At 54.2% G+C, this 8,843-nt stretch overlaps 1 long non-coding RNA gene across 1 annotated transcript; it reads left to right on the top strand.

Annotated features, from left to right (window-relative positions):
- Positions 1–6: 6 nt before the first annotated feature.
- Positions 7–3,333, top strand: LOC109373295 (uncharacterized). Its single transcript, XR_002122195.1, has 2 exons — positions 7–89; positions 176–3,333. It is a non-coding gene; the product is annotated as an uncharacterized LOC109373295 (long non-coding RNA).
- The last annotated feature ends 5,510 nt before the right edge of the window (positions 3,334–8,843 follow it).

Below are 8,843 nucleotides of genomic sequence, written 5' to 3'. Positions count from 1 at the left end.
CCCCCCGCCATCCAGTGCCAGGGAGCTGGAACTGGAGGACCGGCAGAGCCGACTGCAGCAGGAGCTGCGGGAGCGGATGGCGGTGGAAGGTAAGGGGCGCCAGGTGGGCTGCGTGGGGGGGCAGGGGTCTGCTGTTCCTGGCCTTGCAGACCTAACGTCTACGGCCACTACCCAGATCACCTGAAGACCGAGGAGGAGCTGTCGGAGGAAAAGAAGATCCTGAACGAGATGCTGGAGGTGGTGGAGCAGAGAGACGCCCTCGTAGCCCTGCTGGAGGAGCAGCGGCTCCGGGAGAAGGAGGAGGACAAGGACCTGGAGGCTGTCATGCTGTCAAAGGGCTTCAGCCTGAACTGGTCCTGAGCTCCCACCCACGCTGTGGCCGGCTGGCCTGTACATCCGCCTGACCCAAGCTGGGCTCTCCCAGACCCCCGGATCCGAGGTCTGAAAAGGCCTGGCACCTCCTGGGAGTTGGCGCTCAGTGTCCACGTGCCTCTTGGAAGCGGGTCAAGTGTGTGCTGTGGGGGACCCCAGGTGAAGGTGATTACTGAGGTGGCTCCACCTCCTCAAAGAGACCTGGCCTGACTTCCTGCTCGCTTCAGGGAGAGACGATCATGGAGCATAACATGGGGGAAGAAAGACCTGCACGTGCCCCGAGATGTGTGGTGACGGGCGCTCCTTGCACAGGCACGTCTAATCAGAGAAGGATGCTGCCCCCCGGTCAGAACCACAGCCACCAGAGTGCACCCCACAGAGAGGAGGAGACAACTGTCTTCATGCTCCCTGAAGCACCACCAAAGAAGTGAAGGAGATAGCCCAGGAAAGCCACATGTGACTCAAGACCAGGAAGGGCCATGGCCAGTACAGGTGACGGCTGCCCCAGCATTGCAGGGAAGCCAGGGGGCCCGGCTCCTGAGTTCGTTATGCAAGTAAAGAGGATCCAGGAGGGGCCTGCTCCCGGCCCACCCCACACACTGGACCAATGTGGCCAAATGCCCCAGGCCCTTCTGACTGTGGCCTGAGGCTTGTGGATTGCTGCATTTTGCTTTTAAGTCACAACTGTTTTAACACTGGAAAATGCTGACTTTGGAGGACAGGGGTGAGGCTGTTTCAAGCCCCCAGCTGACAGACAGGTGTTGGCCCTGTTCACGGCTCAGGTCGGGGCAGGAGTCATCCTCCTCGGTGTTTTTCCTGCGTTTGCACATTGAAATGAAGCTGACAACCTGGCAAGACACTCAGCCGCTTTGGACCCTTTTTGTCAATTAACTTATTTTTTTTTTAATACTTGAAGCAATTTCATTTTTATATCTGTACTAGAGACACTGATCACCTGGCACCTGCTGTGGGAGTGACAGAGGTGTCCCATCCCAGCCTGACTGAACACTGTTACAGCCATCTATTTATTAGCCTTCTTCGTGGTGTTGCTGCCCAGCTGGCCTCAGGGAACAGCTGAGACCCTCGCAGGGGGCCCCTGCCCACCACGCTTCTGTCCCTCCTGTGCTTTGTGTCCAGCTCCTCTTCCTTCACCTGGCACCCTGTTCTCACTCTGGCACAAAACTTGCACCTCCCACGTGTCGAGGAGACATTTCAGCCCTGTCTGAGGCCAGACCAGCAGGCACAGGTGCCTTGTCTCCCCCCATGGGAACGCTGGCTCTGTAAGACCCATATTTTTTTCTGTTTGAGTGACGGGGTGTCAGCTTCCACAACACATTTATTAAAGAAAGTTGGGGTAAGCTCTCTTCCAGACTGGCTGAGACAGTGCCTGGTGGGACCTTGTCATCGGTCTGGCTGATGAGGATACCTCAGCCCAGCCTCAGAGCCACCGGGATAGAAAGGCAGGTGGTGTAGCAGGTACTGGGGTCTCGGTCAGTTTCTCACTCACAGGTAACAGCTCCAGCCCAAACATCCCGGTACCTGGGTCTTCATGGGGAGACAGGATGCTAAGCACCATGTAACCAGCCCCTTGAGCCAAACTCGGCTCATTCCTCATGGTTCAGCTAGAGGCTGGCTGTGTACAGCTCACAGAGCCACTGTCTGAGGAGACCTGGTGGGGCAGTGCTTGTCCATCCACAGAATGAGTGCCCAGTCAGCCCAGGAAGGGGGCCCGCCAGCACCAGGCCAGTCTGGGAGGATCCTCCGGCCAACTCCTGTGAAGAGGGGCCAATGTAGAGACGACGGACGCCTGGCAACTCTTCAAGGCCGCCTGAGAGCAGGGTGGGTCGGCATCCGTGCTGACCTTGGAACTTGGGGAACCACACCGTGCCTCAACTTGAACACTCATTCTCACTACAAAGGAGCAAAGAACCTGTCTTTATCTTCACTTTGTCTAAAAGCTGCCATCTCCCTCCTGTGGAAATCCAGGAGGCGTGCTACTAGCAGCCCCCGCAGCTCTGACTTCTTCACTTCCTGTTTGCTGGTGAGACAGGCAGAGTCTCTGTTTTTATTCTCTTTTTTTAAAAGGGGGAGAGGAGGTGTCCTAGATTCCATCTTTAGACCCCAACCTTTTAATAAAATTCGACTTGGGACAGGACCTTCATCGTCTGTGTGGCCTTTTCCCTAACCCTCCCCTCTTAAAGGCCACCACACCTGACCAAGCCCCAGGAGAGTTGCCCCCATCCCTGTAACTCCTGCTAACCCAGAACAAGGAAGTGGCTGGGAAGGGATGTGGCCATAGTGACCTCTGAGTAGCCTAATGGAGCAGGAGCAGCGGGTGTTACTGTCTGCCCCTTGCTGCAACCTTCCACAGCACACACTGCTGCCTTCAGCCACTACAGAGGGGGCTAAAGACTTCACAGAGAAGCTTTCAAAATCCATAAGCCCATAAAATGTTTCTCAGCTCTCCATTCCCAACAGTGTCACAACTTCAGGTTCTAGTACAGCACTTCTTTTTACAACTCCCATGTCACAACCACTAGTTTGCAGTTTCTTTAGTCCCTGGTGACATGCTGCATGAAATGCTTTCCAGCTCTGGAAATGCATGCAGCTCTAGCCGGGTTTTCTTCCTGAGAGTTAAGTTCCCTCCAGGGCAGAGGGAACAGGATATGTATTTACCTGAAATGCCAGCGGTCAGGTGAGCCCACATACAAGGCCGACCAACCCAGTGGACAGCCAAGTTCAGCATCACAGAAAGCGGGCAGCAGCTGGCACCCCTCCCCAGAGTCAGTCACCAGTGGCAAGACTGGCCAACCCACAGTGTGGGGTTCTGACCTGCTCAGATGATGCCTTTGGGCCTTTGTCTCCAGGGGCCATCCTCCAGCTGCTTTTGAGCAGCGGTGATAGACTATTTATCCTTTCCAAAGAGAAGAAAATTCTCAGTGGTGCAGGAAGTAGAGAAAAGTTAATGAAAAAAATTTCAAAGGTGGTAACAACTGAGCTACAAAGGGGAATGGGTCATTTTGTGCACAATAAAAGGTTTAAAAGAAACAGTGTATTTTTTTAAGTCTGTACTAGACTTGGCAGTAAGCCAGGATGCATTTCAGTGATCTACCACCTGCCTTTTTTATGTAGGGTGGCATCTATACAAGTCACTATGTATCCAGTGTATGTGCGGGTGTATACAAGGTGGTTTAAAGGGGACTTTATTTTTTTTTAGTTTAGTACTTGTTTTAGTTCTCCATATTATCCTGGCTCAGCCATCAACTGTTAAAACTTGAGAAAATGTCAGAAGCAACCCAGTGTGGTAAGAAGCTCCTCTGCAAAACCAAGTCCCAGTACACCCTTGTGAAGAGAGGAAGCGTGTCCTAGAGATTCTCCAAGACAGAGTGATCTTGTGTCCTGGCAGCTTTCCTCGCCCGTACTGCTTACCAGCCTACCTGGGCTCTGGCCTTTGACAGCCGTCCTGGGAGCCCAGAATATAGGGCCTACAGCATGCAGGCCTAACCATTCAGGTGTATCTGTGTTCCCAAGTACATTCAGTGCATATGGTCTCAGAGAGCTGACGTCACCCTTCTTCAAACTGGAAACATCCCCGAGAGACTGAAGGGAATAATCCTAGCTAATTCTCCTCTCTTTGCTACAAGAAGCCTCCTGGGCTGATTTTCCAAACGGAGGCACAGCCCAGCCCTGTGCTCCACCCTTGGTGTGTTGACCCATCAGGAGTGTAGCTGACTTCATGATCCACAGAGCTAATCCCAAAGACAGGGTGCTTTCCTCTGGAGCAGTAATGAGAAAGAGAAAAAAGGTCAATAGATGGGTGGAGGTGAGCCTTGCCCAGCTTAGAGGTCAGCTGGAGGTCACTGCCTTGGAAGCTGCTGCTCAGAGCCTTCTGGCTATATTGCCAGCTATTCCAGAAGAAGAAAGGGGCCTAGCTGACCCAGATGTGGACATGTTAGCTAGAAACAACAGAGCCAGCTTGGGTGAATGTACAGTCGCCCTAGATTCCTAAAAGAAAAGATGGGTCATGATGCGTGCCTGCTGGAAAAGAAGAGGACTTTTCTGTCTGTCACCTTTTGTTCCTCAGAGGGCTCACTTTGATTAGCGCTGGAAGCAGGCAGGATTTGGCTACAGTTCACAGCCCCGGTGGCAGGAATCGGTGGCTGTGTTAGGTGGGCGGTCAGGAACACTGTGGAGCCCCAGGAAACAGCCCATCAGAAGCACGTGCCCCCTTTCTTTCCAAGAAACCACCATGTCTCATGGTTTCGAAATCCCTCCTGAACTCTGAATTCTCATGGTCCCTTCTTAGAAAACAGAGTAGAAAATGGTAAAGGGAGAATGTGCCATTGCATTACACTTTACAAACTGGCCAAACCGGCCCACTTAAGGAGACCCCTCCTCCTTCCTGTTACCTGATCGGAAGGTCCTCCTCCAAGTGATGCTCAATGAGGAGGGTAAGAAACCATCCTCCTAGGTGGGTCATGTCCCACCAAAGCACCAGCTCAGGGGGTGGCCAGAGCCACACCTTGGCACACAGAACCAAGGAGTCTGTTAGACCAGGTGCCTGGGGTCACAGACGCCCTACAGTGACGCTCCTAGGTGGCCTGTAGCATTTCGTGACAGACCCCCTCCTTGTGTCCCCTGCCCTGAGGTCTTCATGCAGCTGGTCTTAAACAGGGAAGCTGGACTCCCCACCCTGTCCTTGAGAAGCCACCTGTGACCAGGACAGACATGGAAGGGGAGATAGTGTCCCATGACGCACACATATGTGAATGCACGCTCACACTCCTTTCCTCCTGCCCCCAGCGTGTCCTTTCTGAACCTGCGTGGACATCTAGTTCAAAGGAGGCTGGATTTCAGCCTTTGGCCCCATGTGGGACCAGTTGTGGTTTGATCCAGGCCTGAGAGCTAAGCAGGATCCAAGTTGAGGATCTTCCTGCAGCAGTCAACATCCTGGAGCCTGGAAGGCTACGGCTCTATCAAACGGTCTGCAAAGTGGCAGATGGAGCGTCCCACAGGCCCGGGGTGGGGGGGGGCCTCTGGAGTGCCTTTGAGAGTGGAGCCTCCTCACACAGCTCTCATGAAAGAAACAGTGTAGATGAGGTTTGGTGCCTGTCCACATATGAAGGCAGTGGGGATGTAAGGCAAGGTCGAGGTCAGCGTTCAGGCATGGAGCTTGTCTCTGCCTCTTCCCCACTTCACACGTAGCCTTAGGCCCATCACTTCACTGGCCAGTGCCTACCTGCCTCTGTCTCACCTGGGCTGGTAACCAACCCACAGGATAGGGAAGGCAGTACATTGAAGGGTCTGAGATTCTTCAATCAGGGCCTGTGCAGATGCACCCACATCTTCCATGATGATAACTAACATTCATCTTGAAGAAGGGTAAGAAACCCAAGGAAGACTGAGAGCAAGGGAGTCCCAGCATCGCCAGGGGCTGGCTTCCCACTGCCCAAGGTCATGTCAGGTCTATCTGCTGAGCCAACGAAGTTGGGTGTTTATTTTTAATTATTTTAAATGTTGGGCTGAATCATCTGTTTCGGGATCTTACCTTACTAGATATAGACCACTGTAGACAGGCAGTGTTCCCAGACATTCAGACAGGCTGGGGCTCTGGGTGTGTGCCTGGGGCTGGGTAGTGCTGGGCCTGGGTCAGCACGGGCGCCATACACCACTTGGGAACAAACCAGCACTCCCGGCTCAGAGATGGTATGCCCCATCTACCCTGCTGCCTCATCTGCAGCCCAGAGGAGCCAGAGCCTTAACTCCTGAGGGGTGGCAGCCCCAGAGTGTCTTCAAACAAACCACCTCAGAAAGGCCTCAGCCGCTGCTCCTGGAAGATGTGAGAGCAGCCCCAGGCCCTGCCAAGTGCTGCTGTGCGAGGAGGTTTGGAAGAAGCCTCAAGAAAGGACGTTTTCTGGTGGAGAGGAATGAGAGCCCCTTTGTGCTGACTTTGCAGTGGTTTACATATAAATGTAAAGTTCCCCTGTGTAGGTGAAGAGCCCCACCCACCCTATTCCTGACTGTTAGACTTTATAGAGTCATTCGAGCAAAGGAAAGAGGGAAACAAGTAGAAAATACCTTTCTTCCGTTGTGGTAGAGTACACTCCATTTACCGCCCCCCCCCCCCGCCGCCCCCTGCCATTTGTACTCCTGGTGTGGCCAACAACCAGAATAAAGTTAGCGATTATTTTTTTTCTCCTGTGTGAAAGAGGGTCATTTTTCCCCTCAGTAAGTAAGCTCACACCCTCAGGGGCCTGGGATGTGCCCACAAAATCAAGGACTGGAGGGAGGCACCCATCTTTGACAAGGCCCAGCAGCAGGACCAGCTGCCCACCCAGCGGGCTTCCAGCTGGGCGTGTTCCCTCTGCTCTTCCTGTCCTGTCCAGGCCATCATCCCTTCTTTGTTGTGGGAAGAGAGTCACTGCTATCTAGTAAGAATTCTTCTCTCCTTCCCGTAACATTACTGCAGGCAGATCTCGGAGACGCGCAGGTTTGCTTCCAGACCTCTGTAATAAAGTGCAGATCGCCATAAAGTGAGTAGTCATCTTTTTGCTGGTGGAAGGTCTTGCTTTCGGTTTGAAAAACAAAAAAAAAAGCACCTGTGAAGCACAATAAAACAAGGTGTGCCAGTAGATGTCTTGAAGGAAAAGGGCTGGCAGAAAAATTGTCTTCTTTCCCAGGCTTTTTGCCTGGGCAGAGGACGGCCCCTCTCCACCAGCATGTCCACTTGCTTTAAATAAAGAACAGCCCGTCAGAGCCCAGGTGACAGAAGAGCGGCCTGCTGGCCCCTAGGGCAGGAGTGTCGTGCAGCCTGGGGAGAGTGGCTCTTCTATTCCCATCAGGTTCAGGAGTTGGAGGCAGGAGGAGAACTTAGTACTTAAAGCAGGTGAGGCAACAAAGCAGTGCCTGCCCCAGGCCCCTCCCCCAACCCCGTGCTTCCCTCCTCTCTGGAGAGGAGTTATCCAAGGACCCCAGGGGTGAATTAAAACACAACCACTCTGGGACAGGCTGTGACAGCAGGAGCTGGGAAAAGCTGCCCACTGCTGCCCAGTGGGCTAGTGACAGAAGGATGCAGACATGCCTCCGTCCAGCCGAGATGGGGACTGTACCCCTAGACCTGGGACCTCAGGAGTGCTGTCATTAGACAGACAGATGTGTCTGGGTCAGGTGCCTCAGCACTGACTGTGACTTTGAGAGCTGAGCAGTGAGTTCAGCCAGGGAAGGGAGCCAGTGACCACCGTGTCCCTGGTCTTCACCCCCAACAGTCTGCGTCTGCAGCACCCCTCCAGGCAGTCCTGTGGGTGTGTTTGGTCCCTCAGGGTTTGGGTAGGTCCACATTCAAAGCATTTCCCATCCTTTTTCTCCAAGCCAACAGGGTGATCTCCCTAGCCCCTTTCCTTTTTCTTCATGCTCCTCTGAAATGACTTGGAGTCCTAGTCCCTCACCCTCCGCCCCCCCCCACTCCACCCGAAGAACAGTCTTTATGGCATGCCACTTGGCCAGCCGGCCGTGTGACATGAGCCCTGACCCAGAAAACTGGTCTGCATCTGGCCCCAACTTGGCCCCCACCTGGCTGACTGACCCTTGAAATGGAAAACATCCACTCTCTGGCCATGAAGTAGGTTCTGTGGGTGCTGTGCCTGTCCTGCCGCTGCTGAGTCACGCAGTCACGCGCTGGCCACCAGAGCCACACGCAGGCGTTTCCCCCTCAGGGTTGACCCTGGGCCCGGCTCACAAGCATATGGACCGGTGTCCCGGGAGGCACTGGAGCTGCTCCCATTCCAGCACTTGGGACAGGAAGCGGCAGCAGCTGCCCCAGTCTGGTTTCCAGGAAATTAGTGATGACTGAGCATTTGTAGGAAAGACATTAGGTGTGGGGAAATCCGACATAAGAATGAAGAGCCAGAAACTTCACGTAAGGTGAGGCAGTGCTTCAGCCTAGAGGCCGCTCCTCGCCTGCCACAGGCCCACTCCGGAGTACATGAGGCCACAGGAATGAGTCGAAGTCCCTCCCCTCAGGGAGCACCAAGCCCCATGTGCAGCTCTCCCTCATGCGGTATTCTCCGCCATACATTAGAGCACACCCGCTTGCCCTTTTTCCCAAGGTCCCTCCCTCGAACAAATCACCACTGTGTGAAACAGTCTAGCCAGTCATGGCCAGGCCACGGCCCCACCCACACCAGAACCCTCACACCAAGGAGGCCCTTGGTGTGGTACGGCTCAGCCAGCTCCAAATAGCCAGCTTCCTGAAGGGCAGGAACAGGACAAAGGAGAGCACAGAGACCCCACAAGTTGGCCAGCCCTGACTGGCACATGCTGGGGCACCCAGCCCTTCGTCAGAGTCCACTCACCTTCCCCACGAAATTCCCATCTGCCTCTTCCCCAGAAGCCCATTCTGAGCACACGGCAGGAGGGGACGTTTCTAGGGTTTTGTACCCCTTAGGCCTTGGGAGCCAGCTGTGAGGGTCACC

This window comes from Hipposideros armiger, unplaced genomic scaffold, assembly GCF_001890085.2.
Source record: "Hipposideros armiger isolate ML-2016 unplaced genomic scaffold, ASM189008v1 scaffold_703, whole genome shotgun sequence".
NCBI classification, from domain to species: Eukaryota; Metazoa; Chordata; class Mammalia; order Chiroptera; family Hipposideridae; genus Hipposideros; species Hipposideros armiger.
Note: the sequence above shows the minus strand (reverse complement) of the source record. Positions and strands in the feature narration are given on the sequence as shown.